We start from the raw sequence: 22,738 nt of genomic DNA on the forward strand, positions 1-22,738 counted from the left end.
TGCCGATTTTCTCTTCGGCAGGTTATTATCCTATCAGTAAAGGTGCAGTTTATTTCTAGATGGCTTGTGGGCTGCCGTTAAAATGGCCAGTCACCAACTTCACATCAGGATGTTTGTAATTGTTAAAAAAAACCTTTTAATATACAAATATTTTCATGCTATGGTTTTGCAAAAAGTCTACTTCTCAGTCTATATACATGTAGAGGAAAATTAAAAAAAAGTTTAATCACATTGGGTGTCAGACGAAGAAAATTTCAGCATGTGTACAAAAGAAAAAGATATGTCCTTGTTTAGGTGGAGCTCATTCTTCCATCTTCAGTATGGAGTCCATCCCCGTGGAAGTGAGCGGCGTAGGCATCTTCGCAGGGATGTGTGGTTTTACTCACGTTCAGTTTATGGCTGTGGTGCATGTCGCCATCACTCTCAGCCCTTATCTCTCGTCTCTTGCCTAAGTGATGTTATTAGAGTGGGGGTATGCAATTTCGGACGCAGCCTAACTAAGCAGAAACTTCCCACAATGCAATGCAGCGGTGTTTGGTTGGTAAGTGCTGTGCAGATACGTATATGTCATAAGTATAATATTAAGTGTAATATTATATAACATTAATATTATAATATTGGTATATAATAATATTATATAATGTCATCTTGTTTGGGCCAGGGTAAACGGGAAAGAGTGGAGCAGCTTCTGCTGCTGTGACAGGAGTTGTTGCCATGGTAACAACTCCCCCTCCCAACGGCAGGGAGGCGCTGTAGGAGCAACAAAGTGTAGTTTTGAATGCAACAGAAGAGAGAAAAGCAGCAACAAGATGTGAAGAGCTGATGTGTTATGATGGTAGTTATTATAAGAGTAGAGGGAGTGTAAAAAGACTGGGTCTCGCTGTATTACTCAGGCTGCACTTCAGCATCTATTCACAGGTGCGACCCCACTACTGAGCGGTACGGGGGATTTGACCTGCTCCGTTTCCGACCTGGGCCGATGCTCCCCTCCTTAGACGACCTGGTGGTCCCGGACTCCCCCAGGATCACCATATCGATACCAAACTTAGTGCGGACACCTGATCGGCATAGTCCACTGCAGCTCAGAGCTCCTGAGCTCAAACGATCCACCAGCCTCAACCTCCCGGTAACTTGGATTACAGGCACGCGCCACCGCACCCGGCAGGGACATCACACACTTATCTGTCTTTTAACTTTTAATAAGGAGATTTTATGTTTTTTCCTCAGACTTGGAAGTTATCTGAAAATGTGATTCCAACATACACATCTACAAATGAATCCAGTGAAAAGCTTTGAAAAAGGGCAAATGAAAAAAGGAAAACGGAGGGGAATTAATTGGAAAAAAAGCAGCTTTCTTCCACCAGTCAATGGTAGTGTGGCCGAGCGGTCTAAGGCGCTGGATTAAGGCTCCAGTCTCATAAGAGGCGTGGGTTCAAATCCCACCACTAAATGTTTAGAAGCTGATGACTTCACTTTACATCAAATGCTAAACCTTGTTTGTGATGAGCATTGTTTCAGGGACTGTGAACAAATGTTGCAGGAATCCTTCTAAAACTATGTGAACCCTGTAATATCTGAACTCGCACCTGAATGCTTTGAATGCCGTTAACTGACTCTTCAATGTATAATGTTTGCTGTGACTTGATTGGCGTCCTCTGATGTGGGTCACTTTGGATAAGAAGTTCTTCTAAATGTTCTGTAATGTTAAAATAAAACCTAAAAGCTTAAGGCTTCTCTTCCATGTGTAACAGGGATGGTTTTAGGACCCTGGGGACCCTTTAAAGGGAGAGCAGAAGCAGCGCTCTCTCTCTCTCTCTCACCTGCAGAAGTGCAGACACTCAGCAGAAGGCACACCAAACATTTGTTGTGGTAGGTTGTGATTTGAAGGGAAATATTTTATTCACATTGTAATGCATTAAAAACATTATTTTAATGGATATACATTTACTTTACTAGAATAGCAGCGGCAGCAGTTGGGGCAGATTCAGTGTGGACATTGTGTGAGGTTTGATGATTGTAAGTCATGCACTTTATATTTAACTGTGAATGCATTGAATTTTGTGGTGTTAATGTGTTTTATGTTTTTTTAGTATCTGTCTCTGACAAAAGAATAACTGCTGGTCCGGGTGCTAGTTAAAAACAACTTTAAAGGGCGACAACCTATTAACTGCTGGTCGGGGTTTAGTAAAGCTACTTGAAGGTACAGCATGTTGAATGGTGTATTTTATTTAAGCATGGTATCTTAACCTGTGGAACAAAACTTAACACTTATGTCTGTGTTCATAGGACTGTCTGCGAGAGAAGTGACTGTCACTGTTTTTTTTTCCCTCCTAATAATTTGTTTCCTTTGGGCCTTCTTGTTTTCTTTTATTTGTTTTGGTTGTTATTAATTTTAGTTGGGCTAAGTGCAATATCTACCAGGCGCCAGACAGCGCCTTAGTGGCCACCGGTTTGGGGGAAGCTATCGCACTAACATTTAGTGATCCCTTTTGTTTTGTGTGTTTATATTTTGGTTGCAGTGCAAACCCAACCTTGAGACCGTGCGAGTGATTCATTAGAGTGCAGTGGTGTTGTTACTCTACTGGTTTGGGTTTCTTTTTGAGTTATTGGGTCCTGAATGCGTGAGCTGATTCCATTTATCCCCTTACCGTCACTTGGATGTGTGCTTTTGCCTAATGTATATGACGCCTGCCCTTTTTAAATAAGTTAATTTTGTAATAAACTATTTTCATGATTTATCTGCCTCCCGTCCTGGTTATTCTGGACATTACCTGGCTGCATAGTGAACTAAAGTGTGAGGTCTTAAGTACCTTTAGTTGAAGAAGTTGGTTTAATCACTACACATGTACCATGTAAACACCTGAAAATGCAGAAGATCACATTACTGACGTCCCGTTTCGGATCTGAACCTGGGGCCCCATTTATAAAAGAGTGTGTAGGATTCATCCTAAAAGTGTACATAAACCCAAAAGCCGAAAATGGCGGGCGCAAAAAAAAATCCGGATTTATAAAAAATGTTCGCTTTATAAATCACAGTCCAGCTGGAAGGTTGCGCAGGTGAATTCTCCTCATATTCCGCCCTCTACGCGCCCACTTTCTACCATAAATGGGCAATGCAAAGTAGTTCATGACTGTATTTGTATATAAATGACCCTGCTGAGCATGCGCAGCGGCTTCCTGCAGTCTGTTTCTGCTGCGCGTCAGCATGAATGAGACATGTGTCGAGCCGGGCAACCGTGCCACTAAATTTCACGGAGACCGAGATCGAGATGTTGTGGATGAGGTGGAGGCCAGGAAGATAACATTATTTGGTGGTCGCAGTAGTGGCATCACTTACATCAACAAAGTTGTTGCTGCGCTAAACGCAGTGAGTGCCATGGACAGATCTGTGGCAGAAATAAAAAAAAGAAGTGGTGCAATCTGAAGGTGGAAGCCAAGAGGAGAGTGGCCCGGCACTAATTTGTTCTGTCCTCAGTCAATCTACAGTTGGAAGCGGTGGGTGACGAGGAAGTTCCCGGCACGGCGCGTCCTGGCACCGAGCATGGCGCACCTGGAAGTGGCCGTGTCCTGACTGACGCTGTGCTTCAAACACAGAGGGACACGATCAGCGTTATTATATTATAAGTCTGATAATGATATATTATGTTATGTATCATGTGGTGTACGGAAGGTCAAAATTTCAACGTGTTTATTTAATTAGTGAAATGAAAAGAAGCAACAAGTGTGTGGAGCAAGATGGTGAAATGAATATATGAGTCGAGTTTGTGAAGCTGCAGTGAGGGCTGTAATTAATCGTTTTTGTACGGAAAGTCAAAGGGACATTATCAAATTTCAACGTGTTTATTTAATTAGTGAAATGAAAAGAAGCAACAAGTGTGTGGAGCAAGATGGTGAAATGAATATATGAGTCGAGTTTGTGAAGCTGCAGTGAGGGCTGTAATTAATCGTTTTCTCCAGGTGGAGGCGCTGTAGGAGCAACAAAGTGTAGTTTTGAATGCAACAGAAGAGAGAAAAGCAGCAACAAGATGTGAAGAGCTGATGTGTTATGACGGTAGTTATTATAAGAGTAGAGGGAGTGTAAAAAGACTGGGTCTCGCTGTATTACTCAGGCTGCACTTCAGCATCTATTCACAGGTGCGACCCCACTACTGAGCGGTACGGGGGATTTGACCTGCTCCGTTTCCGACCTGGGCCGATGCTCCCCTCCTTAGACGACCTGGTGGTCCCGGACTCCCCCAGGATCACCATATCGATACCGAACTTAGTGCGGACACCTGATCGGCATAGTCCACTGCAGCTCAGAGCTCCTGAGCTCAAACGATCCACCAGCCTCAACCTCCTGGTAACTTGGATTACAGGCACGCGCCACCGCACCCGGCAGGGACATCACACACTTATCTGTCTTTTAACTTTTAATAAGGAGATTTTATGTTTTTTCCTCAGACTTGGAAGTTATCTGAAAATGTGATTCCAACATACACATCTACAAATGAATCCAGTGAAAAGCTTTGAAAAAGGGCTAATGAAAAAAGGAAAACGGAGGGGAATTAATTGGAAAAAAAGCAGCTTTCTTCCACCAGTCAGTGGTAGTGTGGCCGAGCGGTCTAAGGCGCTGGATTAAGGCTCCAGTCTCATAAGAGGCGTGGGTTCAAATCCCACCACTGCCATCAACAAATGTTTAGAAGCTGATGACTTCACTTTACATCAAATACTTGTTTGTGATGAGCATTGTTTCAGGGACTTTTGTGAACAAATGTTGCAGGAATCCTTCTAAAACTATGTGAACCCTGTAATATCTGAACTCACACCTGAATGCTTTGAATGCCGTTAACTGACTCTTCAATTTATAATGTTTGCTGTGACTTGATTGTCGTCCTCTGACCACTTTGGATAAGAAGTTCTTCTAAATGTTCTGTAATGTTAAAATAAAACCTAAAAGCTTAAGGCTTCTCTTCCATGTACCATGTAAACACCTGAAAATGCAGAAGATCACATCACTGACGTCCCGTTTCGGATCTGAACCTGGGGCCCCATTTATAAAAGAGTGTGTAGGATTCATACTAAAAGTGTACATAAACCCAAAAGCCGAAAAAAAAATCCGGATTTATAAAAAATGTTCGCTTTATAAATCACAGTCCAGCTGGAAGGTTGCGCAGGTGAATTCGCCTCATATTCCGCCCTCTACGCGCCCACTTTCTACCATAAATGGGCAATGCAAAGTAGTTCATGACTGTATTTGTATATAAATGACCCTGCTGAGCATGCGCAGCGGCTTCCTGCAGTCTGTTTCTGCTGCGCGTCAGCATGAATGAGACATGTGTCGAGCCGGGCAACCGTGCCACTAAATTTCACGGAGACCGAGATTGAGATGTTGTGGATGAGGTGGAGGCCAGGAAGACAACATTATTTGGTGGTCACAGTAGTGGCATCACTTACATCAACAACGTTGTTGCTGCGCTAAACGCAGTGAGTGCCATGGACAGATCTGTGGCAGAAATAAAAAAAAGAAGTGGTGCAATCTGAAGGTGGAAGCCAAGAGGAGAGTGGCCCGGCACTAATTTGTTCTGTCCTCAGTCAATCTGCAGTTGGAAGCGGTGGGTGACGAGGAAGTTCCCGGCACGGCGCGTCCTGGCACCGAGCATGGCGCACCTGGAAGTGGCCGTGTCCTGACTGACGCTGTGCTTCAAACACAGAGGGACACGATCAGCGTTATTATATTATAAGTCTGATAATGATATATTATGTTATGTATCATGTGGTGTACGGAAGGTCAAAGGGACATTAGCAAATTTCAACGTGTTTATTTAATTAGTGAAATGAAAAGAAGCAACAAGTGTGTGGAGCAAGATGGTGAAATGAAAATATGAGTTGAGTTTGTGAAGCTGCAGTGAGGGCTGTAATTAATCGTTTTCTCCAGGTGGAGGCGCTGTAGGAGCAACAAAGTGTAGTTTTGAATGCAACAGAAGAGAGAAAAGCAGCAACAAGATGTGAAGAGCTGATGTGTTATGACGGTAGTTATTATAAGAGTAGAGGGAGTGTAAAAAGCCTGGGTCTCGCTGTATTACTCAGGCTGCACTTCAGCATCTATTCACAGGTGCTACCCCACTACTGAGCGGTACGGGGGATTTGACCTGCTCCGTTCCCGACCTGGGCCGATGCTCCCCTCCTTAGATGACCTGGTGGTCCCGGACTCCCCCAGGATCACCATATCGATACCAAACTTAGTGCGGACACCTGATCGGCATAGTCCACTGCAGCTCAGAGCTCCTGAGCTCAAACGATCCACCAGCCTCAACCTCCCGGTAACTTGGATTACAGGCACGCGCCACCGCACCCGGCAGGGACATCACACACTTATCTGTCTTTTAACTTTTAATAAGGAGATTTTATGTTTTTTCCTCAGACTTGGAAGTTATCTGAAAATGTGATTCCAACATACACATCTACAAATGAATCCAGTGAAAAGCTTTGAAAAAGGGCAAATGAAAAAGGAAAACGGAGGGGAATTAATTGGAAAAAAAAAGCAGCTTTCTTTCACCAGTCAGTGGTAGTGTGGCCGAGCGGTCTAAGGCGCTGGATTAAGGCTCCAGTCTCATAAGAGGCGTGGGTTCAAATCCCACCACTGCCATCAACAAATGTTTAGAAGCTGATGACTTCACTTTACATCAAATGCTAAACCTTGTTTGTGATGAGCATTGTTTCAGGGACTGTGAACAAATGTTGCAGGAATCCTTCTAAAACTATGTGAACCCTGAAATATCTGAACTCACACCTGAATGCTTTGAATGCCGTTAACTGACTCTTCAATTTATAATGTTTGCTGTGACTTGATTGTCGTCCTCTGATGTGGGTCACTTTGGATAAGAAGTTCTTCTAGATGTTCTGTAATGTTAAAATAAAACCTAAAAGCTTAAGGCTTCTCTTCCATGTACCATGTAAACACCTGAAAATGCAGAAGATCACATCACTGACGTCCCGTTTCGGATCTGAACCTGGGGCCCCATTTATAAAAGAGTGTGTAGGATTCATACTAAAAGTGTACATAAACCCAAAAGCCGAAAATGGCGGGTGCAAAAAAAAATCCGGATTTATAAAAAATGTTCGCTTTATAAATCACAGTCCAGCTGGAAGGTTGCGCAGGTGAATTCTCCTCATATTCCGCCCTCTACGCGCCCACTTTCTACCATAAATGGGCAATGCAAAGTAGTTCATGACTGTATTTGTATATAAATGACCCTGCTGAGCATGCGCAGCGGCTTCCTGCAGTCTGTTTCTGCTGCGCGTCAGCATGAATGAGACATGTGTCGAGCCGGGCAACCGTGCCACTAAATTTCACGGAGACCGAGATCGAGATGTTGTGGATGAGGTGGAGGCCAGGAAGATAACATTATTTGGTGGTCACAGTAGTGGCATCACTTACATCAACAAAGTTGTTGCTGCGCTAAACGCAGTGAGTGCCATGGACAGATCTGTGGCAGAAATAAAAAAAAGAAGTGGTGCAATCTGAAGGTGGAAGCCAAGAGGAGAGTGGCCCGGCACTAATTTGTTCTGTCCTCAGTCAATCTACAGTTGGAAGCGGTGGGTGACGAGGAAGTTCCCGGCACGGCGCGTCCTGGCACCGAGCATGGCGCACCTGGAAGTGGCCGTGTCCTGACTGACGCTGTGCTTCAAACACAGAGGGACACGATCAGCGTTATTATATTATAAGTCTGATAATGATATATTATGTTATGTATCATGTGGTGTACGGAAGGTCAAAATTTCAACGTGTTTATTTAATTAGTGAAATGAAAAGAAGCAACAAGTGTGTGGAGCAAGATGGTGAAATGAATATATGAGTCGAGTTTGTGAAGCTGCAGTGAGGGCTGTAATTAATCGTTTTTGTACGGAAAGTCAAAGGGACATTATCAAATTTCAACGTGTTTATTTAATTAGTGAAATGAAAAGAAGCAACAAGTGTGTGGAGCAAGATGGTGAAATGAATATATGAGTCGAGTTTGTGAAGCTGCAGTGAGGGCTGTAATTAATCGTTTTCTCCAGGTGGAGGCGCTGTAGGAGCAACAAAGTGTAGTTTTGAATGCAACAGAAGAGAGAAAAGCAGCAACAAGATGTGAAGAGCTGATGTGTTATGACGGTAGTTATTATAAGAGTAGAGGGAGTGTAAAAAGACTGGGTCTCGCTGTATTACTCAGGCTGCACTTCAGCATCTATTCACAGGTGCGACCCCACTACTGAGCGGTACGGGGGATTTGACCTGCTCCGTTTCCGACCTGGGCCGATGCTCCCCTCCTTAGACGACCTGGTGGTCCCGGACTCCCCCAGGATCACCATATCGATACCGAACTTAGTGCGGACACCTGATCGGCATAGTCCACTGCAGCTCAGAGCTCCTGAGCTCAAACGATCCACCAGCCTCAACCTCCTGGTAACTTGGATTACAGGCACGCGCCACCGCACCCGGCAGGGACATCACACACTTATCTGTCTTTTAACTTTTAATAAGGAGATTTTATGTTTTTTCCTCAGACTTGGAAGTTATCTGAAAATGTGATTCCAACATACACATCTACAAATGAATCCAGTGAAAAGCTTTGAAAAAGGGCAAATGAAAAAAGGAAAACGGAGGGGAATTAATTGGAAAAAAAGCAGCTTTCTTCCACCAGTCAGTGGTAGTGTGGCCGAGCGGTCTAAGGCGCTGGATTAAGGCTCCAGTCTCATAAGAGGCGTGGGTTCAAATCCCACCACTGCCATCAACAAATGTTTAGAAGCTGATGACTTCACTTTACATCAAATACTTGTTTGTGATGAGCATTGTTTCAGGGACTTTTGTGAACAAATGTTGCAGGAATCCTTCTAAAACTATGTGAACCCTGTAATATCTGAACTCACACCTGAATGCTTTGAATGCCGTTAACTGACTCTTCAATTTATAATGTTTGCTGTGACTTGATTGTCGTCCTCTGACCACTTTGGATAAGAAGTTCTTCTAAATGTTCTGTAATGTTAAAATAAAACCTAAAAGCTTAAGGCTTCTCTTCCATGTACCATGTAAACACCTGAAAATGCAGAAGATCACATCACTGACGTCCCGTTTCGGATCTGAACCTGGGGCCCCATTTATAAAAGAGTGTGTAGGATTCATACTAAAAGTGTACATAAACCCAAAAGCCGAAAAAAAAATCCGGATTTATAAAAAATGTTCGCTTTATAAATCACAGTCCAGCTGGAAGGTTGCGCAGGTGAATTCGCCTCATATTCCGCCCTCTACGCGCCCACTTTCTACCATAAATGGGCAATGCAAAGTAGTTCATGACTGTATTTGTATATAAATGACCCTGCTGAGCATGCGCAGCGGCTTCCTGCAGTCTGTTTCTGCTGCGCGTCAGCATGAATGAGACATGTGTCGAGCCGGGCAACCGTGCCACTAAATTTCACGGAGACCGAGATTGAGATGTTGTGGATGAGGTGGAGGCCAGGAAGACAACATTATTTGGTGGTCACAGTAGTGGCATCACTTACATCAACAACGTTGTTGCTGCGCTAAACGCAGTGAGTGCCATGGACAGATCTGTGGCAGAAATAAAAAAAAGAAGTGGTGCAATCTGAAGGTGGAAGCCAAGAGGAGAGTGGCCCGGCACTAATTTGTTCTGTCCTCAGTCAATCTGCAGTTGGAAGCGGTGGGTGACGAGGAAGTTCCCGGCACGGCGCGTCCTGGCACCGAGCATGGCGCACCTGGAAGTGGCCGTGTCCTGACTGACGCTGTGCTTCAAACACAGAGGGACACGATCAGCGTTATTATATTATAAGTCTGATAATGATATATTATGTTATGTATCATGTGGTGTACGGAAGGTCAAAGGGACATTAGCAAATTTCAACGTGTTTATTTAATTAGTGAAATGAAAAGAAGCAACAAGTGTGTGGAGCAAGATGGTGAAATGAAAATATGAGTTGAGTTTGTGAAGCTGCAGTGAGGGCTGTAATTAATCGTTTTCTCCAGGTGGAGGCGCTGTAGGAGCAACAAAGTGTAGTTTTGAATGCAACAGAAGAGAGAAAAGCAGCAACAAGATGTGAAGAGCTGATGTGTTATGACGGTAGTTATTATAAGAGTAGAGGGAGTGTAAAAAGACTGGGTCTTGCTGTATTACTCAGGCGGCACTTCAGCATCTATTCACAGGTGCTACCCCACTACTGAGCGGTACGGGGGATTTGACCTGCTCCGTTTCCGACCTGGGCCGATGCTCCCCTCCTTAGATGACCTGGTGGTCCCGGACTCCCCCAGGATCACCATATCGATACCAAACTTAGTGCGGACACCTGATCGGCATAGTCCACTGCAGCTCAGAGCTCCTGAGCTCAAACGATCCACCAGCCTCAACCTCCCGGTAACTTGGATTACAGGCACGCGCCACCGCACCCGGCAGGGACATCACACACTTATCTGTCTTTTAACTTTTAATAAGGAGATTTTATGTTTTTTCCTCAGACTTGGAAGTTATCTGAAAATGTGATTCCAACATACACATCTACAAATGAATCCAGTGAAAAGCTTTGAAAAAGGGCAAATGAAAAAAGGAAAACGGAGGGAAATTAATTGGAAAAAAAGCAGCTTTCTTCCACCAGTCAGTGGTAGTGTGGCCGAGCGGTCTAAGGCGCTGGATTAAGGCTCCAGTCTCATAAGAGGCGTGGGTTCAAATCCCACCACGGCCATCAACAAATGTTTAGAAGCTGATGACTTCACTTTACATCAAATGCTAAACCTGGTTTGTGATGAGCATTGTTTCAGGGACTGTGAACAAATGTTTCAGGAATCCTTCTAAAACTATGTGAACCCTGTAATATCTGAACTCGCACCTGAATGCTTTGAATGCTGTTAACTGACTCTTCAATTTATAATGTTTGCTGTGACCTGATTGTCGTCCTCTGACCACTTTGGATAAGCAGTTCTTCTAGATGTTCTGTAATGTTAAAATAAAACCTAAAAGCCTAAGGCTTCTCTTCCATGTACCATGTAAACACCTGAAAATGCAGAAGATCACATCACTGACGTCCCGTTTCGGATCTGAACCTAGGGCCCCATTTATAAAAGAGTGTGTAGGATTCATACTAAAAGTGTACATAAACCCAAAAGCCGAAAATGGCGGGCGCAAAAAAAAATCCGGATTTATAAAAAATGTTTGCTTTATAAATCACAGTCCAGCTGGAAGGTTGCGCAGGTGAATTCGCCTCATATTCCGCCCTCTACGCGCCCACTTTCTACCATAAATGGGCAATGCAAAGTAGTTCATGACTGTATTTGTATATAAATGACCCTGCTGAGCATGCGCAGCGGCTTCCTGCAGTCTGTTTCTGCTGCGCGTCAGCATGAATGAGACATGTGTCGAGCCGGGCAACCGTGCCACTAAATTTCACGGAGACCGAGATCGAGATGTTGTGGATGAGGTGGAGGCCAGGAAGACAACATTATTTGGTGGTCACAGTAGTGGCATCACTTACATCAACAACGTTGTTGCTGCGCTAAACGCAGTGAGTGCCATGGACAGATCTGTGGCAGAAATAAAAAAAAGAAGTGGTGCAATCTGAAGGTGGAAGCCAAGAGGAGAGTGGCCCGGCACTAATTTGTTCTGTCCTCAGTCAATCTGCAGTTGGAAGCGGTGGGTGACGAGGAAGTTCCCGGCACGGCGCGTCCTGGCACCGAGCATGGCGCACCTGGAAGTGGCCGTGTCCTGACTGACGCTGTGCTTCAAACACAGAGGGACACGATCAGCGTTATTATATTATAAGTCTGATAATGATATATTATGTTATGTATCATGTGGTGTACGGAAGGTCAAAATTTCAACGTGTTTATTTAATTAGTGAAATGAAAAGAAGCAACAAGTGTGTGGAGCAAGATGGTGAAATGAATATATGAGTCGAGTTTGTGAAGCTGCAGTGAAGGCTGTAATTAATCGTTTTCTCCAGGTGGAGGCGCTGTAGGAGCAACAAAGTGTAGTTTTGAATGCAACAGAAGAGAGAAAAGCAGCAACAAGATGTGAAGAGCTGATGTGTTATGACGGTAGTTATTATAAGAGTAGAGGGAGTGTAAAAAGACTGGGTCTCGCTGTATTACTCAGGCTGCACTTCAGCATCTATTCACAGGTGCGACCCCACTACTGAGCGGTACGGGGGATTTGACCTGCTCCGTTTCCGACCTGGGCCGATGCTCCCCTCCTTAGACGACCTGGTGGTCCCGGACTCCCCCAGGATCACCATATCGATACCGAACTTAGTGCGGACACCTGATAGGCATAGTCCACTGCAGCTCAGAGCTCCTGAGCTCAAACGATCCACCAGCCTCAACCTCCTGGTAACTTGGATTACAGGCACGCGCCACCGCACCCGGCAGGGACATCACACACTTATCTGTCTTTTAACTTTTAATAAGGAGATTTTATGTTTTTTCCTCAGACTTGGAAGTTATCTGAAAATGTGATTCCAACATACACATCTACAAATGAATCCAGTGAAAAGCTTTGAAAAAGGGCAAATGAAAAAAGGAAAACGGAGGGGAATTAATTGGAAAAAAAGCAGCTTTCTTCCACCAGTCAGTGGTAGTGTGGCCGAGCGGTCTAAGGCGCTGGATTAAGGCTCCAGTCTCATAAGAGGCGTGGGTTCAAATCCCACCACTGCCATCAACAAATGTTTAGAAGCTGATGACTTCACTTTACATCAAATGCTAAACCTTGTTTGTGATGAGCATTGTTTCAGGGACTGTGAACAAATGTTGCAGGAATCCTTCTAAAACTATGTGAACCCTGTAATATCTGAACTCACACCTGAATGCTTTGAATGCCGTTAACTGACTCTTTAATTTATAATGTTTGCTCTGACTTGATTGTCGTCCTCTGATGTGGGTCACTTTGGATAAGAAGTTCTTCTAGATGTTCTGTAATGTTAAAATAAAACCTAAAAGCTTAAGGCTTCTCTTCCATGTACCATGTAAACACCTGAAAATGCAGAAGATCACATCACTGACGTCCCGTTTCGGATCTGAACCTGGGGCCCCATTTATAAAAGAGTGTGTAGGATTCATACTAAAAGTGTACATAAACCCAAAAGCCGAAAATGGCGCGCGCAAAAAAAAATCTGGATTTATAAAAAATATTCGCTTTATAAATCACAGTCCAGCTGGAAGGTTGCGCAGGTGAATTTGCCTCATATTCCGCCCTCTACGCGCCCACTTTCTACCATAAATGGGCAATGCAAAGTAGTTCATGACTGTATTTGTATATAAATGACCCTGCTGAGCATGCGCAGCGGCTTCCTGCAGTCTGTTTCTGCTGCGCGTCAGCATGACTGAGACATGTGTCGAGCCGGGCAACCGTGCCACTAAATTTCACGGAGACCGAGATCGAGATGTTGTGGATGAGGTGGAGGCCAGGAAGACAACATTATTTGGTGGTCACAGTAGTGGCATCACTTACATCAACAACGTTGTTGCTGCGCTAAACGCAGTGAGTGCCATGGACAGATCTGTTGCAGAAATAAAAAAAAGAAGTGGTGCAATCTGAAGGTGGAAGCCAAGAGGAGAGTGGCCCGGCACTAATTTGTTCTGTCCTCAGTCAATCTACAGTTGGAAGCGGTGGGTGACGAGGAAGTTCCCGGCACGGCGCGTCCTGGCACCGAGCATGGCGCACCTGGAAGTGGCCGTGTCCTGACTGACGCTGTGCTTCAAACACAGAGGGACACGATCAGCGTTATTATATTATAAGTCTGATAATGATATATTATGTTATGTATCATGTGGTGTACGGAAGGTCAAAATTTCAACGTGTTTATTTAATTAGTGAAATGAAAAGAAGCAACAAGTGTGTGGAGCAAGATGGTGAAATGAATATATGAGTCGAGTTTGTGAAGCTGCAGTGAGGGCTGTAATTAATCGTTTTTGTACAGAAAGTCAAAAGGACATTATCAAATTTCGACGTGTTTATTTAATTAGTAAAATGAAAAGAAGCAACAAGTGTGTGGAGCAAGATGGTGAAATGAATATATGAGTCGAGTTTGTGAAGCTGCAGTGAGGGCTGTAATTAATCGTTTTCTCCAGGTGGAGGCGCTGTAGGAGCAACAAAGTGTAGTTTTGAATGCAACAGAAGAGAGAAAAGCAGCAACAAGATGTGAAGAGCTGATGTGTTATGACGGTAGTTATTATAAGAGTAGAGGGAGTGTAAAAAGACTGGGTCTCGCTGTATTACTCAGGCTGCACTTCAGCATCTATTCACAGGTGCGACCCCACTACTGAGCGGTACGGGGGATTTGACCTGCTCCGTTTCCGACCTGGGCCGATGCTCCCCTCCTTAGACGACCTGGTGGTCCCGGACTCCCCCAGGATCACCATATCGATACCAAACTTAGTGCGGACACCTGATCGGCATAGTCCACTGCAGCTCAGAGCTCCTGAGCTCAAACGATCCACCAGCCTCAACCTCCCGGTAACTTGGATTACAGGCACGCGCCACCGCACCCGGCAGGGACATCACACACTTATCTGTCTTTTAACTTTTAATAAGGAGATTTTATGTTTTTTCCTCAGACTTGGAAGTTATCTGAAAATGTGATTCCAACATACACATCTACAAATGAATCCAGTGAAAAGCTTTGAAAAAGGGCAAATGAAAAAAGGAAAACGGAGGGGAATTAATTGGAAAAAAAGCAGCTTTCTTCCACCAGTCAGTGGTAGTGTGGCCGAGCGGTCTAAGGGGCTGGATTAAGGCTCCAGTCTCATAAGAGGCGTGGGTTCAAATCCTACCACTGCCATCAACAAATGTTTAGAAGCTGATGACTTCACTTTACATCAAATGCTAAACCTTGTTTGTGATGAGCATTGTTTCAGGGACTGTGAACAAATGTTGCAGGAATCCTTCTAAAACTATGTGAACCCTGTAATATCTGAACTCACACCTGAATGCTTTGAATGCCGTTAACTGACTCTTCAATTTATAATGTTTGCTGTGACTTGATTGTCATCCTCTGATGTGGGTCACTTTGGATAAGAAGTTCTTCTAGATGTTCTGTAATGTTAAAATAAAACCTAAAAGCTTAAGGCTTCTCTTCCATGTACCATGTAAACACCTGAAAATGCAGAAGATCACATCACTGACGTCCCGTTTCGGATCTGAACCTGGGGCCCCATTTATAAAAGAGTGTGTAGGATTCATACTAAAAGTGTACATAAACCCAATAGCCGAAAATGGCGGGCGCAAAAAAAAATCCGGATTTATAAAAAATGTTCGCTTTATAAATCACAGTCCAGCTGGAAGGTTGCGCAGGTGAATTCGCCTCATATTCCGCCCTCTACGCGCCCACTTTCTACCATAAATGGGCAATGCAAAGTAGTTCATGACTGTATTTGTATATAAATGACCCTGCTGAGCATGCGCAGCGGCTTCCTGCAGTCTGTTTCTGCTGCGCGTCAGCATGAATGAGACATGTGTCGAGCCGGGCAACCGTGCCACTAAATTTCACGGAGACCGAGATCGAGATGTTGTGGATGAGGTGGAGGCCAGGAAGACAACATTATTTGGTGGTCACAGTAGTGGCATCACTTACATCAACAACGTTGTTGCTGCGCTAAACGCAGTGAGTGCCATGGACAGATCTGTGGCAGAAATAAAAAAAAGAAGTGGTGCAATCTGAAGGTGGAAGCCAAGAGGAGAGTGGCCCGGCACTAATTTGTTCTGTCCTCAGTCAATCTGCAGTTGGAAGCGGTGGGTGACGAGGAAGTTCCCGGCACGGCGCGTCCTGGCACCGAGCATGGCGCACCTGGAAGTGGCCGTGTCCTGACTGACGCTGTGCTTCAAACACAGAGGGACACGATCAGGGTTATTATATTATAAGTCTGATAATGATATATTATGTTATGTATCATGTGGTGTACGGAAGGTCAAAATTTCAACGTGTTTATTTAATTAGTGAAATGAAAAGAAGCAACAAGTGTGTGGAGCAAGATGGTGAAATGAATATATGAGTCGAGTTTGTGAAGCTGCAGTGAGGGCTGTAATTAATCGTTTTTGTACGGAAAGTCAAAGGGACATTATCAAATTTCAACGTGTTTATTTAATTAGTGAAATGAAAAGAAGCAACAAGTGTGTGGAGCGAGATGGTGAAATGAATATATGAGTCGAGTTTGTGAAGCTGCAGTGAGGGCTGTAATTAATCGTTTTCTCCAGGTGGAGGCGCTGTAGGAGCAACAAAGTGTAGTTTTGAATGCAACAGAAGAGAGAAAAGCAGCAACAAGATGTGAGGAGCTGATGTGTTATGACGGTAGTTATTATAAGAGTAGAGGGAGTGTAAAAAGACTGGGTCTCGCTGTATTACTCAGGCTGCACTTCAGCATCTATTCACAGGTGCGACCCCACTACTGAGCGGTACGGGGGATTTGACCTGCTCCGTTTCCGACCTGGGCCGATGCTCCCCTCCTTAGACGACCTGGTGGTCCCGGACTCCCCCAGGATCACCATACCGATACCAAACTTAGTGCGGACACCTGATTGGCATAGTCCACTGCAGCTCAGAGCTCCTGAGCTCAAACGATCCACCAGCCTCAACCTCCCGGTAACTTGGATTACAGGCACGCGCCACCGCACCCGGCAGGGACATCACACACTTATCTGTCTTTTAACTTTTAATAAGGAGATTTTATGTTTTTTCCTCAGACTTGGAAGTTATCTGAAAATGTGATTCCAACATACACATCTACAAATGAATCCAGTGAAAAGCTTTGAAAAAGGGCAAATGAAAAAAGGAAAACGGAGGGGAATTAATTGGAAAAAAAGCAGCTTTCTTCCACCAGTCAGTGGTAGTGTGGCCGAGCGGTCTAAGGCGCTGGATTAAGGCTCCAGTCTCATAAGAGGCGTGGGTTCAAATCCCACCACTGCCATCAACAAATGTTTAGAAGCTGATGACTTCACTTTACATCAAATACTTGTTTGTGATGAGCATTGTTTCAGGGACTTTTGTGAACAAATGTTGCAGGAATCCTTCTAAAACTATGTGAACCCTGTAATATCTGAACTCGCACCTGAATGCCGTTAACTGACTCTTCAATTTATAATGTTTGCTGTGACTTGATTGTCGTCCTCTGATGGGGGTCACTTTGGATAAGAAGTTCTTCTAAATGTTCTGTAATGTTAAAATAAAACCTAAAAGCTTAAGGCTTCTCTTCCATGTACCATGTAAACACCTGAAAATGCAGAAGATCACATCACTGACGTCCCGTTTCGGATCTGAACCTGGGGCCCCATTTATAAAAGAGTGTGTAGGATTCATACTAAAAGTGTACATAAACCCAAAAGCCGAAAATGGCGGGCGCAAAATAAAATCCGGATTTATAAAAAATGTTCGCTTTATAAATCACAGTCCAGCTGGAAGGTTGCGCAGGTGAATTCGCCTCATATTCCGCCCTCTACGCGCCCACTTTCTACCATAAATGGGCAATGCAAAGTAGTTCATGACTGTATTTGTATATAAATGACCCTGCTGAACATGCGCAGCGGCTTCCTGCAGTCTGTTTCTGCGTCAGCATGAATGAGACATGTGTCGAGCCGGGCAACCGTGCCACTAAATTTCACGGAGACCGAGATCGAGATGTTGTGGATGAGGTGGAGGCCAGGAAGACAACATTATTTGGTGGTCACAGTAGTGGCATCACTTACATCAACAACGTTGTTGCTGCGCTAAACGCAGTGAGTGCCATGGACAGATCTGTGGCAGAAATAAAAAAAAGAAGTGGTGCAATCTGAAGGTGGAAGCCAAGAGGAGAGTGGCCCGGCACTAATTTGTTCTGTCCTCAGTCAATCTACAGTTGGAAGCGGTGGGTGACGAGGAAGTTCCCGGCACGGCGCGTCCTGGCACCGAGCATGGCGCACCTGGAAGTGGCCGTGTCCTGACTGACGCTGTGCTTCTAACACAGAGGGACACGATCAGCGTTATTATATTATAAGTCTGATAATGATATATTATGTTATGTATCATGTGGTGTACGGAAGGTCAAAGGGACATTATCAAATTTCAACGTGTTTATTTAATTAGTGAAATGAAAAGAAGCAACAAGTGTGTGGAGCAAGATGGTGAAATGAATATATGAGTTGAGTTTGTGAAGCTGCAGTGAGTGCTGTAATTAATCGTTTTCTCCAGGTGGAGGCGCTGTAGGAGCAACAAAGTGTAGTTTTGAATGTAACAGAAGAGAGAAAAGCAGCAACAAGATGTGAAGAGCTGATGTGTTATGACGGTAGTTATTATAAGAGTAGAGGGAGTGTAAAAAGACTGGGTCTTGCTGTATTACTCAGGGTGCACTTCAGCATCTATTCACAGGTGCGACCCCGCTACTGAGCGGTACGGGGGATTTGACCTGCTCCGTTTCCGACCTGGGCCAATGCTCCCCTCCTTAGACGACCTGGTGGTCCCGGACTCCCCCAGGATCACCATATCGATACCAAACTTAGTGCGGACACCTGATCGGCATAGTCCACTGCAGCTCAGAGCTCCTGAGCTCAAACGATCCACCAGCCTCAACCTCCCGGTAACTTGGATTACAGGCACGCGCCACCGCACCCGGCAGGGACATCACACACTTATCTGTCTTTTAACTTTTAATAAGGAGATTTTATGTTTTTTCCTCAGACTTGGAAGTTATCTGAAAATGTGATTCCAACATACACATCTACAAATGAATCCAGTGAAAAGCTTTGAAAAAGGGCAAATGAAAAAAGGAAAACAGAGGGGAATTAATTGGAAAAAAAGCAGCTTTCTTCCACCAGTCAGTGGTAGTGTGGCCGAGCGGTCTAAGGCGCTGGATTAAGGCTCCAGTCTCATAAGAGGCGTGGGTTCAAATCCCACCACTGCCATCAACAAATGTTTAGAAGCTGATGACTTCACTTTACATCAAATACTTGTTTGTGATGAGCATTGTTTCAGGGACTTTTGTGAACAAATGTTGCAGGAATCCTTCTAAAACTATGTGAACCCTGTAATATCTGAACTCGCACCTGAATGCCGTTAACTGACTCTTCAATTTATAATGTTTGCTGTGACTTGATTGTCGTCCTCTGATGTGGGTCACTTTGGATAAGAAGTTCTTCTAAATGTTCTGTAATGTTAAAATAAAACCTAAAAGCTTAAGGCTTCTCTTCCATGTACCATGTAAACACCTGAAAATGCAGAAGATCACATCACTGACGTCCCGTTTCGGATCTGAACCTGGGGCCCCATTTATAAAAGAGTGTGTAGGATTCATACTAAAAGTGTACATAAACCCAAAAGCCGAAAATGGCGGGCGCAAAATAAAATCCGGATTTATAAAAAATGTTCGCTTTATAAATCACAGTCCAGCTGGAAGGTTGCGCAGGTGAATTCGCCTCATATTCCGCCCTCTACGCGCCCACTTTCTACCATAAATGGGCAATGCAAAGTAGTTCATGACTGTATTTGTATATAAATGACCCTGCTGAGCATGCGCAGCGGCTTCCTGCAGTCTGTTTCTGCGTCAGCATGAATGAGACATGTGTCGAGCCGGGCAACCGTGCCACTAAATTTCACGGAGACCGAGATCGAGATGTTGTGGATGAGGTGGAGGCCAGGAAGACAACATTATTTGGTGGTCACAGTAGTGGCATCACTTACATCAACAACGTTGTTGCTGCGCTAAACGCAGTGAGTGCCATGGACAGATCTGTGGCAGAAATAAAAAAAAGAAGTGGTGCAATCTGAAGGTGGAAGCCAAGAGGAGAGTGGCCCGGCACTAATTTGTTCTGTCCTCAGTCAATCTACAGTTGGAAGCGGTGGGTGACGAGGAAGTTCCCGGCACGGCGCGTCCTGGCACCGAGCATGGCGCACCTGGAAGTGGCCGTGTCCTGACTGACGCTGTGCTTCTAACACAGAGGGACACGATCAGCGTTATTATATTATAAGTCTGATAATGATATATTATGTTATGTATCATGTGGTGTACGGAAGGTCAAAGGGACATTATCAAATTTCAACGTGTTTATTTAATTAGTGAAATGAAAAGAAGCAACAAGTGTGTGGAGCAAGATGGTGAAATGAATATATGAGTTGAGTTTGTGAAGCTGCAGTGAGTGCTGTAATGAATCGTTTTCTCCAGGTGGAGGCGCTGTAGGAGCAACAAAGTGTAGTTTTGAATGTAACAGAAGAGAGAAAAGCAGCAACAAGATGTGAAGAGCTGATGTGTTATGACGGTAGTTATTATAAGAGTAGAGGGAGTGTAGAAAGACTGGGTCTCGCTGTATTACTCAGGCTGCACTTCAGCATCTATTCACAGGTGCGACCCCACTACTGAGCGGTACGGGGGATTTGACCTGCTCCGTTTCCGACCTGGGCCGATGCTCCCCTCCTTAGACGACCTGGTGGTCCCGGACTCCCCCAGGATCACCATATCGATACCAAACTTAGTGCGGACACCTGATCGGCATAGTCCACTGCAGCTCAGAGCTCCTGAGCTCAAACGATCCACCAGCCTCAACCTCCCGGTAACTTGGATTACAGGCACGCGCCACCGCACCCGGCAGGGACATCACACACTTATCTGTCTTTTAACTTTTAATAAGGAGATGTAATGTTTTTTCCTCAGACTTGGAAGTTATCTGAAAATGTGATTCCAACATACACATCTACAAATGAATCCAGTGAAAAGCTTTGAAAAAGGGCAAATGAAAAAAGGAAAACGGAGGGGAATTAATTGGAAAAAAAGCAGCTTTCTTCCACCAGTCAGTGGTAGTGTGGCCGAGCGGTCTAAGGCGCTGGATTAAGGCTCCAGTCTCATAAGAGGCGTGGGTTCAAATCCCACCACTGCCATCAACAAATGTTTAGAAGCTGATGACTTCACTTTACATCAAATACTTGTTTGTGATGAGCATTGTTTCAGGGACTTTTGTGAACAAATGTTGCAGGAATCCTTCTAAAACTATGTGAACCCTGTAATATCTGAACTCGCACCTGAATGCCGTTAACTGACTCTTCAATTTATAATGTTTGCTGTGACTTGATTGTCGTCCTCTGATGTGGGTCACTTTGGATAAGAAGTTCTTCTAAATGTTCTGTAATGTTAAAATAAAACCTAAAAGCTTAAGGCTTCTCTTCCATGTACCATGTAAACACCTGAAAATGCAGAAGATCACATCACTGACGTCCCGTTTCGGATCTGAACCTGGGGCCCCATTTATAAAAGAGTGTGTAGGATTCATACTAAAAGTGTACATAAACCCAAAAGCCGAAAATGGCGGGCGCAAAAAAAATCCGGATTTATAAAAAATGTTCGCTTTATAAATCACAGTCCAGCTGGAAGGTTGCGCAGGTGAATTCGCCTCATATTCCGCCCTCTACGCGCCCACTTTCTACCATAAATGGGCAATGCAAAGTAGTTCATGACTGTATTTGTATATAAATGACCCTGCTGAGCATGCGCAGCGGCTTCCTGCAGTCTGTTTCTGCTGCGCGTCAGCATGAATGAGACATGTGTCGAGCCGGGCAACCGTGCCACTAAATTTCACGGAGACCGAGATCGAGATGTTGTGGATGAGGTGGAGGCCAGGAAGACAACATTATTTGGTGGTCACAGTAGTGGCATCACTTACATCAACAACGTTGTTGCTGCGCTAAACGCAGTGAGTGCCATGGACAGATCTGTGGCAGAAATTTTAAAAAGAAGTGGTGCAATCTGAAGGTGGAAGCCAAGAGGAGAGTGGCCCGGCACTAATTTGTTCTGTCCTCAGTCAATCTACAGTTGGAAGCGGTGGGTGACGAGGAAGTTCCCGGCACGGCGCGTCCTGGCACCGAGCATGGCGCACCTGGAAGTGGCCGTGTCCTGACTGACGCTGTGCTTCTAACACAGAGGGACACGATCAGCGTTATTATATTATAAGTCTGATAATGATATATTATGTTATGTATCATGTGGTGTACGGAAGGTCAAAGGGACATTATCAAATTTCAACGTGTTTATTTAATTAGTGAAATGAAAAGAAGCAACAAGTGTGTGGAGCAAGATGGTGAAATGAATATATGAGTTGAGTTTGTGAAGCTGCAGTGAGTGCTGTAATTAATCGTTTTCTCCAGGTGGAGGCGCTGTAGGAGCAACAAAGTGTAGTTTTGAATGTAACAGAAGAGAGAAAAGCAGCAACAAGATGTGAAGAGCTGATGTGTTATGACGGTAGTTATTATAAGAGTAGAGGGAGTGTAAAAAGACTGGGTCTCGCTGTATTACTCAGGCTGCACTTCAGCATCTATTCACAGGTGCGACCCCACTACTGAGCGGTACGGGGGATTTGACCTGCTCCGTTTCCGACCTGGGCCGATGCTCCCCTCCTTAGACGACCTGGTGGTCCCGGACTCCCCCAGGATCACCATATCGATACCAAACTTAGTGCGGACACCTGATCGGCATAGTCCACTGCAGCTCAGAGCTCCTGAGCTCAAACGATCCACCAGCCTCAACCTCCCGGTAACTTGGATTACAGGCACGCGCCACCGCACCCGGCAGGGACATCACACACTTATCTGTCTTTTAACTTTTAATAAGGAGATGTAATGTTTTTTCCTCAGACTTGGAAGTTATCTGAAAATGTGATTCCAACATACACATCTACAAATGAATCCAGTGAAAAGCTTTGAAAAAGGGCAAATGAAAAAAGGAAAACGGAGGGGAATTAATTGGAAAAAAAGCAGCTTTCTTCCACCAGTCAGT

General features: G+C 44.6%; 9 non-coding genes across 9 annotated transcripts; all 9 read left to right on the forward strand.

The window, feature by feature from the left end:
* The first annotated feature begins 4,585 nt into the window (after positions 1 to 4,585).
* Positions 4,586 to 4,667, forward strand: trnal-aag (transfer RNA leucine (anticodon AAG)). The gene has a single exon. It is a non-coding gene; the product is annotated as a tRNA-Leu (tRNA).
* A 1,879-nt stretch (positions 4,668 to 6,546) lies between these two features.
* trnal-aag (transfer RNA leucine (anticodon AAG)) lies at positions 6,547 to 6,628 on the forward strand. The gene has a single exon. It is a non-coding gene; the product is annotated as a tRNA-Leu (tRNA).
* Positions 6,629 to 8,668: 2,040 nt separating this feature from the next.
* trnal-aag (transfer RNA leucine (anticodon AAG)) lies at positions 8,669 to 8,750 on the forward strand. The gene has a single exon. It is a non-coding gene; the product is annotated as a tRNA-Leu (tRNA).
* A 1,878-nt stretch (positions 8,751 to 10,628) lies between these two features.
* trnal-aag (transfer RNA leucine (anticodon AAG)) lies at positions 10,629 to 10,713 on the forward strand. The gene has a single exon. It is a non-coding gene; the product is annotated as a tRNA-Leu (tRNA).
* A 1,879-nt stretch (positions 10,714 to 12,592) lies between these two features.
* On the forward strand, positions 12,593 to 12,674 carry trnal-aag (transfer RNA leucine (anticodon AAG)). Its single transcript has one exon. It is a non-coding gene; the product is annotated as a tRNA-Leu (tRNA).
* A 2,040-nt stretch (positions 12,675 to 14,714) lies between these two features.
* Positions 14,715 to 14,796, forward strand: trnal-aag (transfer RNA leucine (anticodon AAG)). Its single transcript has one exon. It is a non-coding gene; the product is annotated as a tRNA-Leu (tRNA).
* A 2,040-nt stretch (positions 14,797 to 16,836) lies between these two features.
* trnal-aag (transfer RNA leucine (anticodon AAG)) lies at positions 16,837 to 16,918 on the forward strand. The gene has a single exon. It is a non-coding gene; the product is annotated as a tRNA-Leu (tRNA).
* A 1,884-nt stretch (positions 16,919 to 18,802) lies between these two features.
* Positions 18,803 to 18,884, forward strand: trnal-aag (transfer RNA leucine (anticodon AAG)). The gene has a single exon. It is a non-coding gene; the product is annotated as a tRNA-Leu (tRNA).
* Positions 18,885 to 20,768: 1,884 nt separating this feature from the next.
* On the forward strand, positions 20,769 to 20,850 carry trnal-aag (transfer RNA leucine (anticodon AAG)). The gene has a single exon. It is a non-coding gene; the product is annotated as a tRNA-Leu (tRNA).
* Positions 20,851 to 22,738: the final 1,888 nt, after the last annotated feature.

The sequence above is a fragment of the Cololabis saira genome, chromosome 2 (genome assembly GCF_033807715.1).
Source record: "Cololabis saira isolate AMF1-May2022 chromosome 2, fColSai1.1, whole genome shotgun sequence".
In the NCBI taxonomy this organism is placed as follows: domain Eukaryota; kingdom Metazoa; phylum Chordata; class Actinopteri; order Beloniformes; family Belonidae; genus Cololabis; species Cololabis saira.